The sequence below is a fragment of the Zonotrichia albicollis genome, chromosome 2 (assembly GCF_047830755.1).
Source record: "Zonotrichia albicollis isolate bZonAlb1 chromosome 2, bZonAlb1.hap1, whole genome shotgun sequence".
Taxonomy (NCBI): domain Eukaryota; kingdom Metazoa; phylum Chordata; class Aves; order Passeriformes; family Passerellidae; genus Zonotrichia; species Zonotrichia albicollis.
The window spans coordinates 21,979,620-22,006,562 of NC_133820.1; the positions used below are offsets into that span (position 1 = coordinate 21,979,620).

General features: G+C 35.5%; 1 protein-coding gene across 13 annotated transcripts in view; it reads left to right on the forward strand.

Annotated features, from left to right (window-relative positions):
* DMD (dystrophin) overlaps positions 1-26,943 on the forward strand; it is a 1,146,493-nt gene that overhangs the window by 386,576 nt on the left and 732,974 nt on the right. The window lies entirely within an intron of this gene.

Here is a 26,943-nt window from a genome sequence, read left to right on the forward strand (position 1 = left end):
CTCATAGAACTGTCATTTAACCTTAGCTGTAATAGGACTACCTATTTTACCTTGAGTATCTTTTATACGTCCTTAAGCAGTCATATTTGAAGGGTTCTTTGTTTCTCACACATTCACTTGAATTTTGTACATTTATATAAATTCTCTGACATATTTTCTGCTTTCCTGACAGACTAGTAATTTTCCCTCAGAGGATGTTCCTAAAACATTCTTTACTCCAAGGCCATTGGAGCAGCTATTGTGTTTTATATATATATATATATATATATATATATATATATATATATATATATGTGTGTGTGTGTGTGTATAAATCTCACCTGTGTCTACATAGTTAGGCGATTGTCACTTTTTTCCCATACAATTATACTTTTTCTGTATTTCCATGACATTTCCTATTAAGCCACTTATAATTGAACTTTTCTGAATGTTTGTGCTGTTCTCAGTGACTCACTCATGGTGAGTTTTTCACGGGAGGAGATAGCACTTAACAAAATGCAAAAATTATTTTAAAGATAGAATTGAGTCTCTTAATGTTTAAATATAGTTGGACATGTCTTAATTGTTAACTAATGACCTTGTAACCCATGCATTTCCCTCGGAAAAATATTGAAAATATATGTGGTTTAATGGCACAGAATTTCGTGCCTAGTACACACTTTAATTTCTAGAACTCAGTTTTGGCAAACCACTGGAGGAAGAAGAGGTTTTCTACTTGCTAAAGCATGGGATTGAGCTTGTAAGCTCTGAATGAGATTGGAATTGAAAATTGAGTTGTGCAACTGAATCGATGCAGTCACAGTGTTTTCTATAATTGGTTAAACTTTCTTCTTAAAATAGATTAGTGAATAAGTTATTTTCTCTATGCAAGAGTCACTTCTGATTAGACGTTTTATTCTGGTTTTGGCAAAGATACTTGCAGTTGTTTAGCCAACAACTGAAAAACTCTTAAACATTGGTGGTTTTCCAAATGTCTGCTGTAATTATTTGCTATTCAGTGTTGTAATTTACAGTGCTAGCCACCTTTTTCTTTTTTCCCCTCTGCAAACATTTCTGAAGGAAAATTATGATTTGTACCTATTTGAAAGCATGAATATGAGGAAATATAACTATTTTGTTTGTGATAGTAAATTCATTTCTAGGTTGAAGCCCAGAATTTCTGGTATGTGTGTAAGGGAGAAATCGTGTTTGAAGGTTTTAGAATATTCTTTCTGTAATTTTACATTGTATATTTATCAAGTCTCCTAATTAGATACTCAGGTGTCTCCTAACACCATATTGTGTAGCAACACTCTCTTCTCTGGATGCAAAATGCTAATGTATTACAGTAAAAGGGAGTATGCAATGGTGAAACATTGTTTTCATGTAATTTAATACCTGTCAAAATGGCACATGTGTAATTTGTGAACAGTTTAAAATTTAGTTTTGTTCATTAAATACCTGCTGTCTCAATTTTGAAAATATTAAGTAGAAAGGAAGCCACTACTGAGGAAAAGCCTACTTTTCTTCAACCAAGGTAGTAGTCAGAAAAGGGTTGGGGTTATTTGTGTTCTGAAATTACTGGTGATTGATATGTGGTGAAACAGATGTCTGGGGAGCCTATCTTACCAATTAGGTTTTGAAAAGTAAATATCTGCACTCAGCCAAACAGGTTTTCTAGGTTATATATGAAGTTTGCTTGTTTCCGAGGTTGCTGGTATTTAAAGTCCGTCCCATGAGAAACAGTCAGCTTATTACTAAGGTTGTTGATATTTTAAGTCTATCCCATGAGCAGCTTTTAAAATATTTTTCAGAATTTGATCTCCATTTCAGCCATCAAAGTGGTGGAGATGATTTACGTCTAGGTCTTTCTTGTAAAAGCTATGTTGCGTAAGGTAAAGCTTTTGTGTCTGGATTGTTTTTTGGATTCATGCAGAGATAATCGTTCCTGCTATTGCCCTTACTTATACTGGCTATTAGGAATGCTTTTATTTTTAATCAGAGTTTAGGAAGTCCTGCAAGGAGCAGGTAATTGGGTTCAGTGATCTCTTTGAGTCCCTTCCAACTCAAAATATTTGTGGTCTTTTTGAATGAATCCTGTCAGTGAAATGTAAGTAGGTTTAAATGTCTATCTGGTGTTTGCTATTGTTGTATTTACATGCTGTAGAGTATGAAAGATGGCGATAAGGAAATGCAAGGTAAGGTAGAGCCAATTGGTAGATATTAGAAAGTTTTATTTAGAAGAAAGTTGTTAAAGACCTATATATTAGGGGAAAAGATTCAAAAGAAAGAAATGTGTTTGCAAATCAAATTTTTTAGGCCAAAGTATCCCAATGTAATTCTTAATGATCTCCTGTCATAAGGCATTTATGATTATGCACGTAAGATATTTTAAGTCTCGATAACGCTCTCTGTGATTCAAATAATAAAAATTTTGCTTTGCTAGCTCCAAACTAGTATTTTTTGCCAAATATTATTTTCCCAAACCAGATTGTTTGTATATTGATTTCTGGTCAGATTTGAATGGCAAAGCTAGTATATGGCAAACTTTTACCACAGTTGTATTTTTTTAATGCTATTTTATTTTCTTCTTTAGTTTAAAAAAAACACTAGTTTTGTTACAACTAAGGAAAATTTCTGACTGATTTGTTGCTCCTTTTTGATAACTGTGGTTTTCTGGATGTAAATTTGACTTGCCTGCTTTAGAAAAGGTTTTGGCTGGTTGTTTTCAGTATAAGTAGTCCAGGTTGTTTTTCTTTGTTCTCTTGAATTTGGAATATTTCAGGTATAAATAACATAATATTTAAATAACTGAATACTCTTCTAAACTATTAACTCCCTATGTTTCACACTCATTATTTTAAGCTATTGTTATGTCTCAGCATCAATTGATGGTGAAGTTATTTGCCATCTTTGCTGGTATGAACTGACTTACGACAATTTTGGCAAAAGACTTAAAATATCTTGAGCAAATTAACCAAACGGTAAAGATATCTGTAACTTCAATTTGTATGTGTTAAAGTTGAAATGATTGATCAAGCTGTTAAGATTAGTCTACAGCTTTTAAGAATGTCTAACAACCTGGACTTACATTTTTAAGCAGTTAAATGGTTCTTTGTAAACTTTTTATCTGTACTGAATTTACAGAGGAGCATGCTTCCAGTCTTTGCAAACAAACTTCAGAAAATGTACTAAAGGCTATTATGTTCCTTGTTGTATGTTCACTTTTTCTGGAACATCTTCAGGAATTTTAACCAAGCAAGGAATAGGACAACCAGACAGCTACATGTGTTGTGGTTAGCAACACATAACAGTTACATGTAACTGGCTGTATAATGGCATTTATGTTTTACTTTGGCATAAAATACTCATGCCACAGTGGAGCAGAAGGATGTTTTGAGGAAAAGTAGGGAGTGATCTCAGAAACTGCATCTGGGAACAGTTCTGAGCTGTCCTCTTCCCCCTTACAACAACTGAGTGCAAGTGTGGTAGCAGCAGAGGTGTTTGTGTGCTTCTTCTAGAAATGAACATCTGATTCTTGGTTTAATAAACTTTTCCCTGCTGTCACTTTCCTGGTCCTTGTGCTTGTTCGTGCTAGCCCGATAATGAATAGGCTATGAAGTTATATAATTTCTGCTGTCGTTTTTAGGTAATTATCCAGTTTCTTATACTTTGTGTCGCCTGATAAAAAAAAGAAAAAACTCATTTAATCCATCCCAGTCATATTTTCCATATTTTTTCCTTAATTTGCACTGATGACATGAATTTTTTGCACCATTATTAAGTGATAATGAGATTCAGACAGTTTTTCATTTGATAAATTTTTTGTTTGATCTTAACTTCTTATACTTCTGTATCCCAAAAGTAATGGATTCTACCATACTAGAGCACAAAGAAGAGGGGAAAAAACCTCTCAGCACTGTAGTTCTTGATGTTTTCAAATGTATCTTCGCTCAGTAGTTGTACACAGTTTTAATACTGGTTTTCAGTTAGTTTTAATAACCTTGCTGATATGTCTTATTCCAAGGGATTATGAGAAGTTTGAGGTTTTTTTTCTATTGTGCCCTAAAATTTACAAATGTTTTGCCCAGTACAGTGTCAAGGGGAGGGGGAGATTTTTATGGGGTTTTTTTTTAAGTGCAGGAGACATACAAGTCATCAGAGCTATCTTTGTTATTGTGCTTTTGAAAATATTTGAAAAAGATGCTCTCTCAAGCCTAGAAATCATTATTTCAGTTGCAGAAAAATCATAAAATTGTTAGAAAATAAAATTTAAAGACATTGTTTTCTTAAGACTCTTTTTGGTTCTCAAAGCCAGGAATGGTTTTGGTTAGATAAGAGGAAAGTCTACACAATTCACAATTAAAAGTGCAGCATGAACATCACAACCCTTTAACTATTGCTTTGCTGTTTGTCAGCACAACTTTCAGCCCTGGTTCTGGACACACCATCAAGTCACATCAGGAGCTTTGTCTTCAGTTTGTAGCACAAATATGAACTGCAGGATGAGAAAAGGTCTGTGGAAATGCCTTCAAAACTACCAGTGGAAAGGCTGAACTTTTATATTAATGAATTGTAATACATATATTTTCCAAATATTTTCTAGTTTGATCTATATTATTGTTTTAATATTACTGTTTTAATAAATATTGTTTTAATATTTTGCTCTGCACTTTCTTTTGACAAATATTCACCCTCCAGATTAAACTGCATTTCTTCTTCACCCACTATTGAGGTGAAAGTTCTGCTTTTTCTTTAAGCAAATAGAAATAGTCAACAAAAGTAGTAAATTCACTAGACACCATCTAACCCCAGTTTATCTTCCATATTTGTGAGTAAATTTATTACTGTTTCTTTGACCTGTGAGCAATTGAGTTTTCAAGGGATGACTCAATAATCAGTAACTTTTACAGATTTCGATGGAAATAAATGGCTTGAAGGGTTCTGCATTAAGAGACTCAAGGACAAAATAGGCCTTTCCTCTTATTGGTGGGAAAATCTAAAATAGATGTGATTTACTTTGGAGCAGGACACATATGCTACAAAAGAAATTGTAAGGCTTTCTATTATGAAGGGTGCGCTGCTTATAATTTGAAGTACTAAACTTGGAATTATGTAGAACTCTGTAGTAACCTTGCATTGCAGCTGCTATTGTATTAGTTCAGCAATGTTATCTAAGTATAAATGCATAGAAATAAGAGCTGTGTTAAAATATGTGCAGAATCTAACAGTGGTGACACATACAAAATGTTTTAGTAATAAAAGTAGGGGTAGTATTAGTATAATGAACAGGTATCCTTGTATTTCAAGATGATTTTCATGTGCATCTTGGATTTTTAGTGATGGTGCAATTCAGACATACTACTGCATGTTTCTGTAAAACAGTGTCTGAACTTGTAAAAATGTAATTTAAATTGTTAAGCCTCCCTGACCACAGCTGTTGTTCTTCACGTGATGCTGAGAGAATTTTGGATGAGGTACTGGAATGTCTTCTGTCATTGCTTAGCTAGAACTCTTGTCCAGTTTCTTCGAAGGTGAGAAGAAGCAGACTGGATGCTGCAGATACTGTAAAGAACACAGAGGCGTTTCTGCTGTGACCCTATTTCTTGACAATTTTTGCTTCCCAAAAGCTTTGGATGTAACAGAGTACTACCCTGCACCCCCAAGCATAGAGACACATCAAAAAAAACCCAATATTCTAAATACTTCTTTTCTTTACCTCTAAATAATGCTTCTACAAGTACTGCCCTGGTCTTGCTTGAGCAGATCATTTCACCCTTGCTGCATGGACTTTCAGCGAATTTAGAATTCTCTATCTTTTTCTTTTTTCTTTTTTCTTTTTTTTTTTGATGAGGTGGTTCTTTTTTGCTTTTGCTTTATTTTGGAGGTTTGCATGGTTTGTTGTCAAGAAGAACTCAGTAAAATAAAATAATTTTCCTGTGTTAATATTCCATAATTACAGTGCCTCAGGACACTGACAAATTGTAGTTGTTGGCCCATGCTGACAATCACCTAGATTTCTTTCCCACTGCATCACAATGTGTGTAGTTTTCTGTCTGTCACTAATAATACTGTGGTTTAGATTTTTTTCTTTTTTTCCCAGATAAATCTCCTCTGTAAGAATGTTAAAATGTTAAGGTTCAAATACAAATCAAGGTTCAATCTGGTGTTTTTTCTTTGCCAAATTTCTCATGTGTGTTTTATGCTGGGACTTGATATGTCTACAGTCTGTGCTTTAGGCTGGAATTAAGCCTGCTTTTTTTAACTCTGTAATTTGATGAATGAAGCCCTTTGGAACTGTGTACGTAATAGCTCAAAATAATCACTGATGGAAGACAACTGAGAAGGGATCAGTTATAACAGCATTATTTTGTCTGAAGCATCAACACAGAGAATGAAATGAGTTTTGCCTGTCTTAAAATCACAAAGGAAGAAGAAAGATTATTTAGGTAAATGTTCAGCATATAGTCTGATGAGTTTCTGATGGTGCATAGCAATGCATGTATCTTTATTGGATATTTTGTCTCATGATAATTTAAAAAGTATGTGAAAATATTGTATTTTCCTAGGAAACAAAATTTCTGTATTAAATTTAAAATAAACTTCAGTTGATGTGAGATTTATCTGTTAGAAGGAGTTTTAGTCTAGTTATTGTAAGTAAGGGGTTTTTCAAACTAAGAATAGGCCCAGATCAAATTAGTATGCTTTGATCTTAAAATACCAGTTACTACAAAAATGTTCCATAAATCAATACCTTCAGCACTGTAATGCATGTACAAATATATCTATAATTTTTAAAAAAAAGAGGTTTTTTGGAAATAGAGATGGTTCATGTAAAAAGTTGTGGAGTATGTGAGATGGACACTTGGAGATTAACTCTAAAAAATCTAGAGGAGAACTTTGGTTAAAATTAATAAGCCATCTCCCATATTTTATATCCTAATATTCTTCAATTTATTTTTTATTGTTGTTAAGGTAAAGAATTTGCCGTACTTGGACATCTCATAGCTCATATTCCACTGTGAAGGTACTCTGTGTGTTAGTGAGTTGAAGATCTGCTATAGGGATTACTAATTTAAGAGAAGAACTCCTGCAAGTATTTTAAGACTTTCGTAGTTTTATTTGGGTCACAAATAGAAGGATGATTAAGATATTTGCCTGCTAGAATTGAACCATGTTAATTGAGGCCATTTGATTAAAATCTTTGATTTGAAATAGAATAGGCAATAGAAAGCATTAATGATTTATACTTGCTTTGCTACTTCCACTGACCCCTTCTAATATGGAATGTTAGTCATTGTGCCCTAAGTGGAAATGCTGGACTTTCTCCTTCTAGCCCTTGTTATCTGAAAGTCATTTGAAACATGTTTATTCACCAGGTGGTGGAATAAACAACTTTGAATTGAAGCCAGTAGAAAAGGAATGAAAGGAAGAAATACCTATGCCAGTTAGGAATTTTGAATTAATGTAATTGAAATTTAGTTTCGAGATTTGAATTTGATCTCTGAGCTGCCTTCTTAGGATCTATAGTCACAGACGATCCCAATTTTTGAGTTTCTAAGGTTAATTTTTTAGCTCTGACTCTGAGCAAGTCTAAACCAGTTTGTGTGCATACATCCAACTTAGTGAGATAAATTCTAACCTTTAGCATGACTGTTCTTGAGATAATTTTTTTTATAAAGACTCTAAGAGAGATAATTTTCTCTGTAATGATTTTCATCTTCAGCTGACATTCTTCCATAACAAGGCAACATATCTAAAGCCTAAATTAATTTCCTTATCTCTCAGTGTCTGTGCTAATCCTGCAGACAAGACATTCTGGGCACTGTAATGGCTTTCCTGTACAGAAATCTGATTAGACAAAAAAATTGAGAGAAGAATTTCCTCTTTTCTGTATAGTGAGTATTATTTTCTACAGGTTTCAAAGAGAACACAAAGTAATGCTTGAAATGATTGACTCTGGAAATAGAAAAAAAGAATCACCTACCCTCAGGCAGTTCTTGCATTCTTAATCAGTTAAAATGAAAGTGTATGGAGAGCAGCACTGCAGAAACTTGAAACAGATACTTGCTTACTTTTTCTCAGTTCTTTTAAAATATGTTTAGCTTTGACATTCACTGTTTAAAGAGAAAGAAACTGTATTATCATAATCTTCATAAAGGATGGTGGGGTTATTTAGTTTTTGGTCTTTCTGGGAATTATCTGGTTTGCAAATGAGGAAAAAAACTATTTCTAGATTATTGTAAAACTCTAGTCTATTGTTGTAGGTGATTTTCAGTAGCTTCAGTGAAACAATATATCTTGATTAACCTTGATTCAGCTGTAGATACTGAAGTTGAAAACTGATTTATGTAAAATTTGAATGGCAAATGGCAGTCACTGATGGGATACTTACAAAAAAGAAAGTTAAAACTAAAGGAGCAAGGCACTAGGGAATGACACTATGTCCTCCTCTAATTTTTTTTCCCCCATTTCCATCTATTAGTTTTTAAACTGGTTCCTTAATGAGAAGTGGGTTTCATGGCAGTTACTTCTGGAAGCTTGGTGTAAAGAAATGGGAAAATAATGTCAAAAGAGAATCTGGACATAAACATTAGAACATGTATTTAATTTTTGGTAGATATAGGAAGTAATTGTTTTATAAAATGATTGTCGGATAATTTCTGCCACAAGTTCCCTCTGAAACCCAACCAAGAGAGTGACATGTTTTGTTAGAGTGGTTATGGAATTATTTTCAAAGAAGCTGCATTCAATTTTCTTTATAGTTTACTTGAATTTGTTGGGAGATTTTTCTTTTGTATAGCAAGTTGTAGATTATCTTTTGCTAGTTCTGATTCCTCCACTCATCATAAAATTTATTGATACATTATTTAGTTCAAGAATATCAATATGGGGGAAAATGATTTGAATTAATGAGGTTTGTATCAGTAGAGTGTATTATATCTCATGTGAACAATATTTTTGAGATGTGTTCCATAGGGATTGCTCTGCAAAACAGCTCAAGTAACTCCATAAAAAATCATCCTGAAATGAGGGGAATCTATGTGAGCCATAACTAAAGCAATCCTCTGAATGTGAGTGGAGGGAGGGCTTAAAGATCCAATTCAAGTGGCTTTTTATCAACCCACAGTATGTTTTAAGGGCATACAGTGATAAGCTGAGAGAAGATAGTGTGAATCACTTGTACTGCTTGAAATAAAATGACTTTGGAGCAAAAGGACTGGTGCTCTTGAAACTGCCTGTTAATCACCAAGCAGCAAGGGAATAAAGCTTATGTGCATTAGTAGGGAGCAAGGATAATTGCTCCCTGCTATGTTTTCTGGCCATTTTTTCTCCTTCATGAAAATAGTACTTGTTTGCACTCTGGAAATGTGCTTGACTGTGCTGTGCTATGACTGCATAGCTTTCCTTAAATAAATAGGAAATTTTCAGGAATTTTCAAAGTTATAATATTTAATATTTCTACTCTAATATTTTAAATTAAAATTTCAGCATTGGAACCAAAGATGTTTCCTTTTGCAAAATCACATAAATATTATGGTGGATTTAATAAAAATAGTTGTATCAATGCCCAAAATGGAATATCATCAATCATGTTGAATTTGTGTACATTATGGCCATGTGAAGTGGTTCTTGGTATTTTTTTATGCAAAGCCTGCATGCCGCTCTGGACATGATGAAAAATCACTTTGGCTCTTGTGTATTTGCTGAATGCCTTCTCCAAGAACCACTATCAAATGATGTCTAAAAAATAATCAAATTTCTCCATTACTTAACATTATAATACTTAAAAAATTTAAATGAGATTATTTGGGATCTCTCATTATTATAATGTTTTGCTGGGACAGCCTTCCTGACTTTCACACAACCATGACCCAAGAGCTGCAATGGACAAACAACAATCTGTGATCTGCCTTCCTACATGGATGGAAAGCATGGCTTGTGCTGAGGGCAAGGCCACTAAAGCTACATCAAACTGTAATTTGCTGACCTTTTTCTTAATTTTTCCAATCAGAAATCGCCATGGGTCCTTTATTTTCTCTGTTTTCTCCATGGTCAGATTTCACCTGTAAGTGCACACATGTAGTTAGAGTGTGCCCAGAGTATATTCTTAGACCCAGATGCTCAAAAACAGTCAGGGAATTAAGCATTTTGCAAGCAGCAATGACTTGACTCAGTTCTGGAAAATACAGGATTGAAAATTACATTAAGCGCTGGAGAAGAAAAAAACAAGCAAAACACAACAGGAAAATTGACCACCTTTCATCCTCCAATGTGTACAGGGAAGAAACATACACAAGACACACTCTGAATGCTTCTTTAAATAATGCTGTTTAAAGCTATTGCTGTACAGGAAGGTGTCCTAATTAGAAGAAATAGCTTCAGGAAGGATAGTGTAGAAACTGACTGAAACAATTCTTGGATTGTTTGCATGCCAATTACATTTTGTTTAAGTGATGAAACATCCTAATTTTTGGGAAAGTCTTGAGAGTGACAGAAAAATAGACTTCCAATTTAACCACACAAATGAGTGTAGAAGGAATTTTTTTTTTTGGAGGGGGGGTAATATGCCCTTTGTAATAGAGGTTCTGTACAATTGAGAAACCTAAAAAGAAATCTGCCAAACAAAACCAATAATTTTTATGAGAATTAAGCTGGCAGCAGTTTCAGAACACACAATAAATCTGAAGTTTAAATTTATTTTTTTTTTAAGAGTAGCTTCTATTCAAAGTTTCTGCTTGTATTTTTATTTACCTGAATTGAGAAATCACTAAGCACTGGCACCGTGTGCTTTGCCTTGCTGAAGGGACTGGGTGGAACTTGTGACAACAAAGAGTGAGGAGAGGTGACTGGACTGAAAAAGGGAAAAAGAGGAACAGTGAGGAAGTAAACCAAGGTGTTTAAAGTGAAGTGAGCTTGAAGTGAAGCTGGACCTGGCAAAGGTATTTTGAGGAGAAAGATGTTTTTCCCTAATATTTAGATGTAATATTTTGTTTCTTAATAATTAAGTCAGTATTTAAACTCAGCATTTGTTATTTGGCCATAAATGAACTCAAGTGCCCTGACCTGAGTCTGTTTTGTCTGCAGCAGTAACTGCTGAGGGATTTCACAGTCTATTTTAACACAAAAGTTTTTCTCACTCTTGTAATTTCAGTTTTCTCCCCTGTCCCATGAGGAGTAAACCTGCTTATGGATGGGGTTTGTTTGCCAGCCATGTCAACCCACAACCCTCAAGCACACTAAATGTAACTAAATGCAAGCATAGTCCAAATCAAAATGGATGTTGGTTAGTACTCTGTCCTTGTCTCTTCTTTTTTTAACTTTGAAAATTTTTTGTTCAGGTGATAATTCAGGATTTATTTGGCCTCTAAAAGACAAAACGATCTTGTGTTCCCCATCCCTGAAGGAAGTTGTCTTACAGGTGTGATGGCTGCCAGTTCCTGAGCTATTTAAAATTAACTGTGGCCTCCTAAAGTCAAGAAATATAAAACCAGAACTCAGAAACACATTTATACTTCAGTTTTGTAAAACTCTGAAGGTGTTTGCTTTTTCAGTGTCTGCATCACCTACAATACCATAATAGCATACGATCTATTTAAGTGAATTAAATTGAATATGATGAGGGAATGCTGTGTATGTGGCCTTTGTTTACCTCCTGATTTACTTTTGTAAGTTCTGCATTCCTCTGGTTCTCCTTGGTCGCTACAAACACTATTAGATTGCCTCTAGGAAGATAATTGTCCTTTAGAAAAACAAGTATCAAGATTAATATTTATAAACTGATGTATTAGATATTCCTGCTTGTGAAGAGTGAAAGGTGATTGCTGACAGGAGCAAACTGTCAGAAAGTTCCCATCTAGTGGAATTCCATGAGTTGTAGTCTGGGGACACCTGAAAGACTTTATAAAGCTCAGAAGCATTTCTGCTCTATGGACTCTACAGTAATTGCATAATCACTCTCCCAGTGTCACTGATTAATTGTGTTTTATTAATGAAGGAGGATTTGCATGTTTATTAAAAGAAAGGATTCTGTTGTGAAATGGAAACTAGGATTTAAGAGATGTTTTTAAAAAGAAATCATGCGCAAAGAAAACACACGGGATTAGAATATTAGTAATGTGCATTGAATTCTACTCTGTCATAAATACTTTTTACATGGAAAATATCCAGGATAACATGGCAGAATTCCATCATGCCTTTCCCAGTTTACATGTGCTTTCTCTAGCACTATTTTTTGTCTCTAGCTTATTCTATTATTATTTTTTCATTGTGTGCATAAATGCATGTTATACCTTCTCTGTGATTAATATTCTGTGGTTTTGGTTCTTTTTTCTATAAATTATACTACTGTACTTTTCTTAAAACACTTTCTGGGAATTAAATGTTAGGGATGGAGAAGCATAAGGAACATTTCTGGTGTATCTTTTGTGTGTCCTTAAGTGCTTTGGCATTAGTATTCAGAATTACTACATAAAAAGCTAAAAATAAGTATTTGGCATATTTGGTCTCTGAAATTCAGATTGATCTCATCTCTTTTGACCTTCAGTGTTATGTGAACTGTATATTTGTATAGGTGAAGCCTTATTGAACAATGGCTTTAGTTCAATGAGCTGAGACAAGTATTCCTTCTGCATTAGGAATGCACAATTTACCTTTAACTTTAGAAAACAACAGTCTCAAATAGTTCAAGGAACAGTGGGAGTGCTTGCCTGAGTTACCTTTTATTTATCTTTCTCCTGCATATGATGTGACCAAATGCAAAGAAGTACTGTTCTATTTTTAAAACTGATAGCTAGAAAATTCCTCTTTATAAACTGGAGCAGTCTTAGAGGCTGAGTGGGTTACATGTTGTGAAAAATATTTTCATCAAAAGTTAATTAGCAGGTGTGAATCTTGGGTTTTTTTTATTCTTTGGCATTGATCTTTTCAATTTAAAATTGGTAGGTAAAATTAATTCTCTTTAAAAAGTAATGCTAGGAGGCTCCAGCTTTCATAAAATTGTGGATGGCTAATAAAAAGTTCTACTACTTACCATAAAATAATATCCAGAAAGGAAAACCTCATGGTCAGAAACATTTTGCTAGCAGAAAATCTTTTCTGAGCCTAATCTCTCCATGAAATTCATGCAAAAAAAAAAATTCTCCTTGTTTTCCAAGGAGAATTCCTTTGTATCTACAAATACTTAGTATTAATCACATTTCCTTTCCTCTTCCAGCACTTCAATTTAACAGCATTTAACTTAACTGATCACTTAAGTCAAACAATTCAGCGAAGGATTCATATAGGTTAAGTATTTAATGCAGCACAACAGTGACCTGCAAGCTTAACTTACAAATCTGAAGAAGTACATAAGAATCCAGGAGAGCAGCATTCCTAGTGGGTTTGGTACAACATATGCACATAGACAAAAAGAGTTTGTAGGACGTACCTGTGAAAAGCTCTCCTCCAATTCAGTGCAATACTGTCTTTGGTTTTGCATCCTTTCAGTGGGTGTTGGGGGACATCAGCCCTGGATCCCACATTGTTTGGTGATCTTCCTTGGGTAGTCCTCTAGCTGTGAGATGTGACACACTCAGAGGGAGATGCTGGTCACAATGATCTTCAAAAATTCATGATGTTTGGGAAAAGCTCCTTATAACTGGAAAAATGTAAAATGTCACAGCAATCTTCAGAAAGGAGATGGAAGAAAATCTACAGTCTTACAGTCCTCTATCTGTCAGAAGATTATGGAACCAGCTCTCCCAGAAACTCACTAGATGCATGGAGAATCAAAAAGTGATTGGGAGCACTATGCCTGAACAGTCTCCAGGCATAGTCCACTATCCATCTGATCAGATGGAAAGTGCTGGGGATAAGAGGAAGTCAATTAATTCTTCTTACCTTGATTCTAGCAAGACCTTTCACAGTATCCTTAAACCAAAGCAGTGAGATGTGGGTAGAAAACTGGCTAGATTGCTGGTTCAAAAAGGTTATGATCAGTGGTGCCAAATCCAGCAGGTGGCTGCTGTGGCTGTGATCCTCAGGGGTGGAGTGGGGGGCCGAAAATGTTTTAGTGCCTTAAGGTCATTACCTGGGTGATGGGAGGAACTGCACTGCAGCAAGTCAGATTCCTCTCTGAACATGAATCAGCAGGTCTCACTTGCAGCAGTGAATTCCAACAATATAATCACCTGTGGGACTGAGAATGTTCCCTGCAGTTTGAGGGAAGTGGCTGTTCACTTCTGCTCAGAGCTGGAGCCCTGAGCAGCATACTGCCCATTCTAGCATACTGTGCCCTGCTTCCAGTAGCTGGTCACGGTCACAGACTATTTCAATGTAGGAACCTGTACTGAATACAAATTCAATAAGTCATTGAGATCCTCAGTAATTGCCTTGTTGTCTTTACATGTTCCTGCTCTGCTGATCCTTTCTTTCTGCAAAGCCTCTAGGAGGGATTTGTCTCTGGAGATATTTGAGGGAAGATTTGTTAGTAGTTTTTGTATGTTTTGCTGGTTGTTCCTCCTGGGCTGGTCTTTCTGTTTTGATTTTTTTTTTTTTTTTTTTTTTTTTTTTTTTTTCGCTAAGCCTGCCAGAATTTATTATCCTTTGTTTTCTCCATTTGGACATGATATGAGTTTCTTGAATTATACTTTGGGTAACTGCTCTTCAGCCCTGTTGACTTGCTTTTATTTAAGTCTTCATTGCTCCCTTTCATCTGCACTTTCCAAGGTGATGCCGCTGGCTCCCTTGTGATTAAACCCTGATCTGCTTTTGGATTGTTTCTCTTGAATCTCAATCTGGCAGGTGATAAATAGACACTGTGCTGCCTGTGTGACAGGAGTTATGAGCTGGAAGGAAAGTTGAAACTTCCTTTGTTTCTTTAGCAGTTCTTGTAATCCAGGCTAGAGTCTTCTACAGTAATTTCTCTCTTTGAACTTTTGCCTCTCTTCTGCTTGCTAGCCTAATGAAATTAAGTAATTAATGTTTTATCCCCTCGCAAACATTTTTAATCTGTCCCTTTGAGGAGGGGCGGGGGGTGGCAGACAGGGCTGAAACATTTTTAAAGTCTAATAGTAATTGTTTAATAGTAGTTGGTTACCTTAAACACAGAATTTAGTTTGCTTCTAAAAAATTATGATGAAGTTTATAAGATACATAAAGATGGACTGATTTTTGCTGCCTGTCTTTTCATCTGTCTTACCTTTAGCAGTCTCTGTAGAATTAGTTGGGTTTTTTTCTTTATCTCTGAGCCACTGAAAATATAAGGTAATCATTCTAAATTGATGTAATAGAACTAAACAGAATATCACCAGGATTAGAAAGAGCTCAAGCTCCAATTAATATGTTAAAAGATCTTCACCTTATGCTGAGAATTAAGGAATTAAACCCATGGCAATGGGTTTACACTTCATTAGTACAAGATTTCATGCTGCCATGTGCTGATTAAGAATTAGACAGGGGGAAATCCTCTGTTTGTCATCCATTACAAGGCTGGAAGACTCAATGTCTCTCCCAGTGGTAATTCTAGCATCAGTGAAAAGCTGAATCCAGCTCCAAGAAGCAGGACACAGCATTTCAAATGGCACTGACCTCATTCTCTCCTAGTGCACACCCTGCACAGAGCACAGCCATCAGTCAGTGTTCATCAAGGTGAAGTGCATCAGGTGAGGTATTAGGTGGTGCAAGCAGATTGGAAGATCTTCTTCATGCCATGACAGTCTGATGTCAAGTGTCTCATACCAGCCTGGCAGGTAGAATTTTTATTTCAAATCCAGCCTTCTCTTGAGGTTTATTAAGAAAAAAAATCCCTGATTTTTACCAGCCTCACTGAAGGTACTAGGTACTTTTCTGATATAGGAGGAATTGAGTGTCCTTGCTACAAAGTCAAGAACACGTGTTATCAGGAAGATGATTTTTTCTGTTGAGAGGAAATTTGAGGATTCCAGGCTTTGGGAAAGATTCTGGTCTAGGCCTGACTTCTAAATTGTGCCTGAAAACTTAGGGAAAGATGCTTTCAAACATCCAAAATACCAGAAATGTGGAAAAAGTGGAAAATTAAAAACTGCATATTAACACAGATTTTAAGTATATTATTTAATAATCTTATTCCTTCTGTGTAATCATACTGCAATTATTTTTTCTTGTGTTTTTATTTTTTTCTTTAGGCATCTACTTTTCCTAAATTGAATGGTTAGTTATGCTTTTATTGGATGTTTAATCTACAAAACACATTAAAATATTACCTAAATCTTGCAAAAATTCCTGTGAGGACTGTACCCAAGCATTTCTTTTCTTCCACAGATGGTAAATGCAGTTAATATTTCTCCAGTAGTGCTAGAGAACTTTTGTATCCAGGAGTCAGTCCAGTTCTTTTAATTTGTTTTTTCAGCTAAAGCCTATCATTACTGGGATAGCTGTGAGGTGGAAAAAAATATCTGGATTATAATAGGCAGTTATATCTACATACTTCCAACTTTGTATCACATTTGCCTAATATGTTGCTCTGAATTCAAGGTGATTTATTTCAAACTTCAGAGGAGTTTAGTTTTTGTCATGGATGAGCTACTTGCAATCCAATTGCTGATTTTCTGAACATGGACTGTTGTTTAGCTGTGCAGAATCAGACTGCTTGATACATGATTTAATAAAACAGTAGAGTGGTGGTTGATCCAGTCAGCCATCCTTTGAATAAAATTGTAGCTTAGAGTTGCTTAGAAATAAGTATCAGAGGATGGACAACGTTTAGCATTTAAGATGGAAAATATTATTTGATATGCATTCTTGAAATGTCTAAATGATTTGAAAATTAACTTTAAATTATGAAATATTTACATGAAAGTTGCCAAGAAATCTATGATCAAGCTATTTGCTCCTTAATGTATTGCTTTAAATGAGATTCTTCAGAATATTTCCCAAATGCGGACAGAAATTTAATTTGAAGTTTGATTTACTTTGATTCTGATCCCATTTGCATATTTTAGTAATGTGCAGCTAATAGAGGTGCATCTTAATTTATATATTAATGATTAATATAGTAAACCAGCAGTACATGAGCATATAGTTATTGTCTGGGAATTCTTAGTTTTTATAGGACTAGTCCTTTAATCTACTGCATGGCTTTCTGTGAGTGTTAAATATAGATAACAGTCATTAGTACCTGAGTTAAGTTGTTCTGTACCTATTGGGAAGAGAGAAGATATCTTATAACTAGAGCTTTGCACATTGTCTAAAGGTGCTCAGCATCACTGAAAACCAAGGTGTTGTTTCATTTTAATTCCTGCAGTTTGGGTCCTTTAGCTTGGAGCGGTGTACAATAAGAGCTGCTCCAGGTGGACTGCTGTTCACAGGTTGTGTCACATCTGCTCATCTCATGCTGTCCCTGTCCTGGCAGTCAGCACAAGGAGAAAAGTGGGCTCTGTTACCTCTGCTTAGACAGACACTTGTAGTCTCTCATCAGATCTTGTATTTCATTACCCTTGCTGCTGCAGTGTGGAGCATAAGAAAACAAAGCTCTCTGCCAACTGCATCCTGCTCTCAATGGGCAGATGCTCACTCAGTATTAAGGAAAGGTGTCCCTTTTTGGAAGAGACTCTAGGTTGCTCTGAAGTGTCAGGGGTAAGTGGAAAATCGATGGGTACAGGCTGCTCCCTGAAGGAACTCATCTCTCTCAGTTGTACAGGCTGTGAGCATGGCATGGAGGAGCATCCATCCTGTTAAATACAGACTGACAGCAGGAGCAAGGTTACTGTAGCTAATTTGCTACTAGATATATCAAAGTTCATGTACATTTGCTTGTGCCAGGCTTTTATATTACAAGTATTCCACTGGGAAATGTTGGATAAAATTGGTATTGTATAGTTTGCTGTGATAAATTAAAACGAGGAACTGCAGAATTACTCTGCCATGAGCTATAGTGACTCGTGCGATTTTTAAATCTTTCCTTCACAGTGTGTTCATCACCTTTCTCCAGTACAATTTTACTGTATAATCAGCTATCACTCCCCTGACAAGTATTAGTCTGTTAGAAACTTAAAATAGGCTGACAAGTGCCAGAATTCACCCTCACATTTCTGTTACTGAAACAACCAGACACTTGGCTTCAGTGGCCAACACATTATTCTGACCTGGCATGAAAATTGTTTTTAATTGTTCAGTTTCAAATCAACATGTAGCTGTAAATATATGACTCTTGATGATATTTCCTTGCATTTTTTTTTTTTGTTTAACAGTAAAAACAGAATAAGCAGATTCTGTGTTGCTAATTGTAATGCTAAGGGAATGTAGTCTGCCTGTTTTGTTTCATGCTAGAAAACACCCTGGACAAAGTAAACTAAGTTAATTAAAAAGAAAGCTTAACCAGTTGTGTAAGTATAATTAATTATATTAGTGTATCTTAGTATTTTGGGAAAATGCCAAGCATTAACTGTATGAAGCTTACTTTATATAACCTATTGTGTATGTAAGACTTACATATAGGGCATACTTAAAGAAGGCTTTCCCAGAAGACATTGTCAAAACACATGGAGTTGGTTTCCAAATTAATTACCTATTATTTGTACCATCTGGGAGATCCTTCTACAGTTTCCTTTCTATGGCCTTTAGAGGTAGTAAAGCAAAGATGATAGTCTGGTTTAGCTATGACTTAAGAAAAAAAATTAACACTTTTCTGCTCTTCGTTAAAACTTAAGGTTTTTTAGGGTTTCTGTCAAACACTGTTTTATGTATTTTAGCTCTCTACTTATGCCCTAAGCTGTGTTATTTAAAAGAAACCAAAAAGTTTTAGGAGTTAATTGTATTTTGATTTGTACCCTTTGTAATATATGCAATGGCATGGTACTTCACAGTTATGTTATTGCTTTTTTTAGTGATTATTGCAACTAAGAAAAGTCTACATTCCAAATAGAAGAATTAAATTATTAATTTTTATTTGCATTTTACACAGCTCCATGATGTGAGACTTGGCTCCTTGGACTAAAATTAGAGTATAAAACCAAAAGAGAGATTAATTTCTTTAGGTTCATGGAGCAGTGTGTGCCTAGAGAGCCATAACAGAGACCTCTACAATGGCTTTTTGAGCAGAGCCTAATAAAGGAAGAAATTGCAGCAAGGCTCTTATGCCAAGAGCCTCCAGTTTGCTGAATATCAACAGGCATTTTACTTATTGAACTACAGCAGCAGAAGTGCTCAAGCAGTAGCTTGCTTTTTTGCAAAAAAAAGGATTTTAGTCTGTGTGGAACCTGTTCCACGTGTTGCATAGTGGCTTTGGAAGTCAGTGGGTTTCCATTTCTGAGGGCTGTTTATAAGTGCAAGATGCAACTTGTCTTTAAAAAAGCTGCTGCCAACCTCTTTAGGACTATATTGCTTTTATTTATTTATCAAGAGGCTTGTTGATTGCAAGGAAATGAAGAAAAATTAAGCTACTTGTTGCAACAGAGCAGTTAAGGTACTGCAGAGTTTCCTCTTTTCCACAAGGCTCTTGTAGAATGCCTTATAAATCTGTAAGTGGGTATAAGATCAGAACAATGCTGATTTTGTTGGCTGTTTAACTCAGCAAATTAGCTTTAGTGCAGAAATCCTTAGGAGTATATACCCCTTATCAGAAGCTGGGTTTGAAGAAACCGCAACTTAGTGTGGTGATTTATTGAACATTAGCACTTTTCATAGAGCATGGGAACGGTGCAGTGCTGAAATCCCTTTAGAACAGTTCTTCCACATTCCTGCTCATTATAACTAATTATGAAACAGGTCCATCAGGTGCCATTTTAAAATATCAGCATCTGCCATCAAAAGTGTTTACAGTAATTTAACACTTCACTATGTTTAAATAATTGAATGTGCAACAGAAAGAATTTCATCCATAGTCACTCACACAGAATTGCAATAGAAATAGTGCACAATGAAATTGGGGAAAAATGGTGATGCACTGAAGGAAGAAATAAAATCCTTGTCTGATAGGCAAAAAATGAGATTATGCTCCTTTCTGACAATTTCAGTCTGTTATAGCATTTATGTGCTATGTTTGGAGACAAGATGAACAAATAAAACTTCATTTGCATACCAGTAACTTTTATGAAATGCTTATTTTAGGGAAAATCCACTTTTTTGAAAGGCAATTTGTTTGCTCTGATCAGTAGCTTACTGATAGCGGGTTTTAATTTGGCATTAGACAAGTGGAATCACAAGTATAATTTTCTAGTTATAATCTGATTTGATGTTATCCTTATTTCAGTCAGGAGCTGGGCAGTGGTGGTGCAGCCATGGGGAAGGTTTCACAGCATTTAAGCCAGTCAGCTCTGAAACAATCTTTCCTTCCCCCTGCACTGCTCCTCTCTATTATTCTACAGTGAAATGGTTCAGAGAGCTTAACTGGTTTATAAATATTTATTCTGGTTTTGCTTTGGGTTTTATTTTGCATTGGTTTTATTATGGCTTAGCTTTAGATTCTCCTCTTTATGAACTGAGATAAATGTGCTAGTGCATTCTCAAAGCAAAGAGTTAGGACAGTGCAACATGTGAAAGGTAGGAATTGCAAAAACTGTCCTGGCTTCCTTCCTTAAGGTAAAGATAAAACTGTTGTGAAACTGCATGCTAAGTTAAAAATTCTCAGCCTGTCAGTTTACTTCCTAAAAAAAGATGTACAGAATGTTTCTAAGAATGAAAACTGTAGATTAAGAGAATATTTTCTTCACTTTTCCTGTTGCAAGAGGTGCTTACTAATATCTACTTTGAAGTCAATGCATGACTTGTTTACTCTTAATTCCTTGGACCATAGGGACAAACTGTCCACATCAGTGTGCTTCATCAGTCTTTATTTTTCCTCTTAAATGTATTTTAGCAAATACTTGTTAGAATATAATCAGGACAGTTAGCCACAATATCACTATATAGTGCACAGAATAATAATAATATAAATGTTTTGGTATTTTCATTGATTTAAATGCTTTATGCATGTTGGAAATATGCTGAAATTCTCATGTTTTATATCACTGCAGTTATTTTGTAGATTCACAGATTGCATGGCCTGAACTGAAATTTCATGTGAACATGGTCTGGCTCTGTGTACATTGTGGTTAAAAGAGTTTTATTTAGTAACTTACTAGTGAACCCATCTTTGACTGGACCTATTGCTTGGATTTAAGGAGACATACCTCCCATATACGTGAGGCATATACTCACATGTATAGGTATGAGTACCTCTGAAACCTTACTAGAAAACTGGATGGCTAATTTTTTTTTTTTTTTTTTTTTTTTTTTTTTTTTTTTTTTTTTTTTTTTGTTAAGGACCTGGGGATTAAACTGTTTCTTGAAGGCTACTCTGATTTTATGTAATGCTTCATTTTCTCAAAGCATTATTCAGAATTAAACCAGATGCCATCTAATGTGTGAATGAGTTTTAATGTTTGTAAGGAGCATTATCAATGTACTCTCAGGTATACGTTTTCTGTTCAGAAAATGTTTCATAGTGTTCATCAGTATATACTCTGATTGCTCATATAAGAGTGAAATTGCCATTCCCTAATTATTTTTTATTACTCCTAAAATTTTCTGAAGTCATTTGGGTACTGCTGTGATTCTTTTGGCTGCCTTTGTTTATTGTGCTCCTGCCCCCTGGTTATATCAATTCTTTCTAAGCAGTTGAGCTGGTGCTTGATGCTCCCTGATGGGCAGTTCTAGATGAGATGTTTAGGGGAAGCTGATAGCAATCAGCCTCTGGCTGCTCTTTTGGAACTGATAGAAGCGCAAGCCTGCAGCAGAGGTTGGCACAAGCTAACCCACACCATTTGTGCCAAATGCTCTCTGGAAAAGTTATGCCCTGAAGAAGAGCTAGTGAAACAGGTGAGGAAGCACCAGAGGCAGGGACACCTCTGCCAGGGTGAAGAAAAGGAGAGTGATATTTCCCAGGGAGTGGCTCCTGCAGGGGATGGAGGCATTCCTCTGCAAACATGACCATGTCTTGAGAGGTTTGTTGCTTGTCAGCCACTTGGATCCAAGAGGCTGCAGAGTCTCTCAACTCTCTGACCCTCTGGATGCTCCCCCTTGCTCATTCATTTGGGCACTAATCAGTGGGTAGTGCCTGGGTATCTAAAGAGTGACTGCACAGTTCTGGTGAGCATGAAGGGCAGGGTGCTCTCCTCTCCTGCTTGTAAAGAGGAAAAGCTCAAGGAGGACTGGGTATATTTTCAGATCAACTTTTGCCTTTGGATCTGGTGTCACAGCTGGTGCTTTGGCTTTTTCCACTGTGGGGACCTGTTTGAGGAACAATGCCTGCTTAACAGGACTGTTAAAGTGGATAAAGAACATCTTTGGTAACCAATGTCTAACTTTGTGATGAGGGCTGTAGCCTGATTGTGTCAGGGAAGGGGTGCAATAATTTGAAGAGAAGTGCAGGAACATGGGACAAAGAAGTTTTTAAAAACATCACTTCTCTGATAAGGTATCTCTCATCTTCCTTATGTAAACACCAGTACACAAATGCGCATGAAATAGGAAAGGTGGACTTGGATGTCCACATTTGACAAAGCTCCTCTTTCACTACTGAGTGTCCAGCAGCTGGGGTGCTGAACGAAACATGGACCCAGAAGTTGGGGAAGAAAGGTTGTATCCTATGCAAAATATGGGCTGGAGAAAATTCTGGGGAGGGATTTAGATCAGTCAATGTATCATCGCTGTATTTTCAACAACTGAAATAGAATATTATCATTGAGTGTGTTAATAAATTTAACTTTGTGAACTGTTCTAAAAGCCAAGATTGCCAGTTCAACTTTGGATTGTGTAGGCAACATAATTTCTGTATGTAACTTGAGGAGGTTTTGACATGGTGTTAATCACAGTTTCTTTATATGCATGCTTTTCTGCTGAGATTGCCTCTATGAGTGATGGACTGGAACTTGAGAATTTGTTTTGTAATTGATTCCACTAGGAATTTAATTGATACTACAGACATATTGCATGTTGGGTATTCAACAGACAGACACAAGATGTTCAAATGATAGTGATTTTCCATTCTCACTGCTTGGCTTTTTTTTAAAGAATGACCTAGAGGTGAGGCACCTCACTGTATATCCCAGAGTTAACTGCTGTCTTCTGAAAGACTTAGGATCTCCATTATGGATGCTTTATAGTCTGACTACTCTGGCCAAATACAAGGAACAGAAAATTTACAAGCTTTTATAGATCGGTAATTCTCATTAAACTTATAACTTTCTAGTAGTCCATTCCTGACTTTCTTCTCAGTAATATCTGTTGCAATGACCAGTGCAACACTAAGAACAGAAACAATTAATACTTCAAAAAAATTAAACTCTGTCTTAAATCCATAACTCTCTGTTGGGTAACTTGCTAAGGCTGGGACATCTTTATGAGGAAATATCATTGTCTGTGGCATGTTAACATTTTATAAAAGCAAGGCAATAAAAATACATGTGTAAAAACTTTGTTTTAAGAGATTACCTGGAGATACTTACCTGCCTCTTCCATGTTTTCTCTAGCAGGATCTTCAGAAAGCTGTAACATTTGAGTTGATCTTAAGATTAATTGATAGAACACAAACATAACAAAAAGGTTTTTGTTATGTTTGTAACATAACCTGACCTGTAAGGTTTTTAAGCATGTTTCAGTAATAATGTATTATCAATTTTTGCTATTTATTTCAAGCCAGGAGCACAGAATTCTGCTTATTTTAGCCTCCTCTATTTATCCTGGTGTAGGGTGTTTCATTTTTGTGTTACTTGTATACTTAGTACCATTTATGCAAGTTGCATTGATAAATGGTATCCTTGTAGCCCCAAATTTTAGATGAAAGGCGCAACAAATTACTCAGGGAGTAAGGACCTGTGCAGGCTAAGAGTTGCATCCCTTTGAACTGAAAATAATCATGTAGGTGAGACTTAAGTTCTGGACACTGGCAACTGCTCACTGTATCTTGCTTACAATGCCGTGGCTACAGTGGCCACATGGGTAGGTTTAATTTCACTTACATGAGCAGTCTAATTGGAAGAAAGAATCTAAGTTTTGGGACATTTAACTATGGTGTTTCTTGTGGTCTTCTGGTGTCTCTTGACTCAGGTTTGTAGAAGAATGTGGTTTTGCTGTTGTAAGTACACTATATCTTCCTTACAATGCCACGGCTATAGTGCTTTAAGTTTAATTTCACTTCCATGAGCAGTCTGATTGGAAGTAAGACTTGAATTACAGAAAGTTTTGGGATGTTTAACTATGGTGTTTGTCTTCTGATGTCCCTTGACTCTGGTTTGTAGAAGAATGCGGTTTTGCTGTTGTGAGTACATCTGCTGTATAGCTTTGCTGGTTAGTTGGCATCAAGATTTCATACTTTTTCAAAGGTTTAAAATATTTTTCACTTCTTATCTGTGTGCTCCAGAGCTGAGAGGATCCTAGCATGCCTTCTGCTCATGCTGAGGTCTCTGGTCAGCTGGAGCTCAGAGTGGGGAAGGTGTGGGGAAGGCGCTTGGCTCCCATTGCTGCTTTATCTGTCCTTGGCAGACTGAGTGCTTCAGTCTGCATCAAATCTATTGCTCTGGATTTGGAAATGTGCTATTTCTAAGCTATTAGAACTTTTCATGTTTTATTAAAAATGCTTTGTGCAGGCCCAGAATATATATTACTAAACTCTTAATGCTGCAAGTTAGTGAAACATGCCACTTCTCTATCGCTGGTGTCACTCACTTGTCTTATCTGAATCCTGTAGGCTCAGTTTTGATGTAATCACTGCATTTTTGGTAAAATGGGCTAAATTATTAGACAGTTGGGCCAACTTTCACAAGCTGCTTGATGAAAATGGTTGCACAACCAGGGCCAAAGATTTTTCAGGAGTTAGCCAGTCAAATAAAAGACCCGAACCAAAAATTAGCTAAGCAGAATAAGGTCCATTTTATGATTATTTTAGGATATTTAATAATTATCTGTAGTTTAAAAAGTATTATATATTGTTAGTTTAAAGTTTGGAGAGCTGCTTAGTTTTTCCTTTAGTTCTGAAAGATTTTTCAGTTCTATGGTTTTGGTTTTTGTTGACTTTTTATGTTAATCTAGGGAAACAAGTCAATGAGAAGTGACACTGGTAACCTTTGTATTAAAATATTTTTGTAGTTTTACTACAAGACTGTACACTGTTTAAATGTGAAAGGAAAATTTCCCAGTGGGTTTGGGCATGTATTTCATTTATTTAGGTGTTTATTAGATATTCCGGACCCTGTTTCAAAGCCTAATTTCAGGTCTTCAGAACACTGAGTTCTTTGTGAAGGTGACCTCTTCTGCATTATTTTTAGATTATGTATGTTTTCTTAGCTAATAACCATTAAATCTCTTCTTTATGTTTGGGCTAAAGTCAGTCTCGCTAGCACTGGGAAATTAAACAAAGACTTGAAGAAAATGTTGGTTTCCACTGCTCTAATTTACAATCCTGGACTCTGCTCCCATAACTGTAGTTATGAATGTTAATCTCATCATGACTCTGTTTGAGTCCTGTACCTGTAGCATTGCTTATTTGTTTAATTACTCGGCCTGGAAAAGTCAATTCTAAATTCTAAAGTCAATTTTCAAGCACGTCTTCTTATGATCCTTTTCTCCCCCCTTAAAAATGCTAATAAAAGTTGGTATTTAAATTTGATTTGACCTTTAAAAAATGTATTTTGTTTCGAAAAACATAGATTAAGGCCTGACATTACATAACCTCTTTAGAAATAATAATGCTAATTAATGGACAAATGTATATTCACTTGGTGAATCTGAATATTATGTAATTTATTTAATTTTGAAAAGAGATAATTCAAGAAATTATAATTAGTACTTGCAAGTTAAATATCAAGGGATACTATGCTAATGGTGGAATTAGCAGTTCCATCTTTTTCCAGGAGTATATACTTTCTTAAACCTTTACATGTTCTTTTTCTTTTATGCTTAGCTACTGCTCTGTATTTACAAATTCTTCTGCTTATTAAAATATTCACCAACTAATATTTAGAGTTAATCTGCTTATTTTTTGTGTCGCTTCACAGTCCTATCTAAACATATTTTTAGGGCTGTTTGCATTTTCTTCATTAGCATAATGCATGATAAATATGTAATAAAGCTGGTTGTTGTTCTAATGCATTCCTAACTCCTATTTACATTATATTGACTGCACTGATTAATCTCCAGCTTTCTTTCACATGCTCTGTTGATGTACTATTAGTTGTTAAATATGTATATGTATGCAATATGTTGAAAAGCTTTTTTGCATCTATGGTCTAATGCTTTATCAGAGTTTCCAAGAATAGCCAGACATGACACGTTATTTTTATCATTATTTTGGTCAGGTTATTGCATGGTTATATTTCCCCATAGATGAAAAAAAAAAAAAGGGCAGGGAAGTGGAGTTCATAGAAAAGCATGAAACTGTAGCCTGTATTAAAATAGTATAACTAAAAATTAGTTAGCATTAACTAGAATATAAAAAGGATGGGAGGAACAGAACATTTAGAACCTAATTTTTTATTGAAGTCCTGTTTATCTGCAATATCAGGTAAACATCTCATTATAAAGGTTTTTTTGAATGCCTCAAGTTTTGTTGTCGTCAGTTGGATTCTTTGCTTCTGTTCCTTTGCCTTGCTCAGAACCTTGCTTTCTAAAGGCAATAAACTTTTCTGCATTTCAGGCTGTATTTCTTCAGGTTTGTATGGTTGTCTTTTGTTCTTGTGCTAACATTGTCCTTGAGCTTGTGGTTTCGCTCTGATTGCTTTCTCCCCATGATATATTTATAAGGAGCACTCGTGTAGCTGCTCTAAGCCTTCCTTTGAATAGGCTCTCAAAACAGTTTTGTTCTCGACACTGTCTTACTTGTGACTAGCAACTATTTTCTGTTGCACTTGCAGTTTATCATTCTTGGACGTGTCAGAGCAGAAAACAGAATTCCAAATCAAGTCTTGTTAATGCTTTGTGGAATAAAATCAATATTATATTTCTTGAAGATGAATTTGGTTTATCTTTTGC